Consider the following 1,914-nt stretch of genomic DNA (forward strand, 5'->3'; position numbering starts at 1 on the left):
GGAAGGAAGGAAGGAAGGAAGAAAGAAAGAAAGAAAGAAAGAAAGAAAGAAAGAAAGAAAGAAAGAAAGAAAGAAAGAAAGAAAAAGAAAAACTGAGTGGCATTTGTAGAGGGCCTTCAAAATTGAATGGGGAAATTATTGATTCTAATTTTTTCTTAAAAAATGTTTAAATGATAATATGAATAATACAATAGCTACCACTAATTAAGCTCTCACTACTTTTTACAAACACAGCTATAACCTCTTTACCTGGATTTAATTAATTATTTGTAATATTCAGCCAGTGAGATGCTATTATATTCATTTTAAGGAGGACACTTAGGCACACAAGAGCCTAACGACACTGAGAGATTACACAGAAATTTTCAAAGTCGAGAAGTCTGAATCCAAAGTCCAACTCTACTTACTACCCAATATACAATATACTATATTATAGACAATAAATATAGGTAAAATATTTCATACTTTGCATATTTTATGAAGCCCTAAATACATATTCAAAATTCTTTTTGTTTCTAAAATATGTTTTATGAAATTAATGAACATAACAGTTTTGAAAACTCAACTATTATAAAATTAAAAAGTATACAAAATCTAAAACATTTTTTTTTCCTATTTTTAACTTTGCCTTACACAATTACCATTTTCTCTATTAAGGAATTTCACAAAATAAAATTTACTGAAAATTATGTTCTAATTGTTATGCCCTTTTGAAAGAAAAATAGAATCAGTATACCATCTGTCAATTCTGGAATTAACAAAAATGGTAGATAGAATTATTTTCACTTAGCCTACAAAATGTGTAGGTGTGGTAAACTTAAAGAAGTTTTAAATATGTTTAAGAGTTATCATATGCTGCTGTACTTATTAAAAATCAATTTTTTACTGTATTCACTACTATGGAAAAGACATGGCCTTCTGTTACTTAAAACTTTTTAGGTTATCATTGTTCTTAGAAAAGGTATTCTCATCTTTGAAAATTATATAGGTCAATTATATTCTATTTTGGATACATTTTTTAAAAGCCCAGAAAAGCAGGAAAGTCGAATACAATCTCCTCCTGTCTAACAAGAGAAGGGATGTTATACTAAAATGCGTATTTCTAAATAAACAATTGACAGACTAATATATTATTTTTCAGATTTTTCTCAGGCGAGAATACTGTGTTCTTTTAGATATGCATTGCCTCTGGAATCACCAATTTTGTTGAAATGGATTTAAGACATTTAATTCACAGAATAGGATAAAGGTATATGAACTAAAATATTTATTATTTGAGAAAATAGTTGCTTTAAAATATTACATGTGAATTGTTCAAAAATATGTCTAAGTGCTTATTCAACGAGTTTTCACTGCTGGATTTATTGCTAGATTCAGGAATCAGAAGAGTGATATTTTTATTATATGTGCTCTTTCTAATTTATCCACTGAGAAGATGGAAAATTTTCTTTCTAAATGTTACATTAATGATCCAAAATACTTAATTAAGCATCCTTACAAAACATATATTTAATGCTTTTAAATATTTAAAATATTTAAATGTAAGACCTAAAAGTCACGTTAAAGGTAATATAGTGCACTTCTCATTTTTTTGCTGAGGAAACTTCATGCCAGAGAGGAAAATAGACTGACTTGCTTGAACCCACATGACTCAAGGAAAAATTGGAAAGTTAATACTAGAGTTCACATTCGGCACTCTTTCTCTTCCACCCATCTCTGTTTCTCCTTTAACTTTATCTTTCCTTTTTGTGTGAGCTATGTTTTACTTCCCATTACATGTAGTGAAAAGAGTTATCAATTGTTTATTCATTATGCCAGGCCTACAAAATTGTTTACCCTTTCCTTAGTGAAAGGATCAAGAAGTCCAAATCAAATGACTCCTTTTTTACAAAGCTGACCTGAGGCACTTCTTTT

The sequence above is a fragment of the Pteropus medius genome, unplaced genomic scaffold (assembly GCF_902729225.1).
Source record: "Pteropus medius unplaced genomic scaffold, Ma_sr-lr_union100, whole genome shotgun sequence".
NCBI classification, from domain to species: Eukaryota; Metazoa; Chordata; class Mammalia; order Chiroptera; family Pteropodidae; genus Pteropus; species Pteropus medius.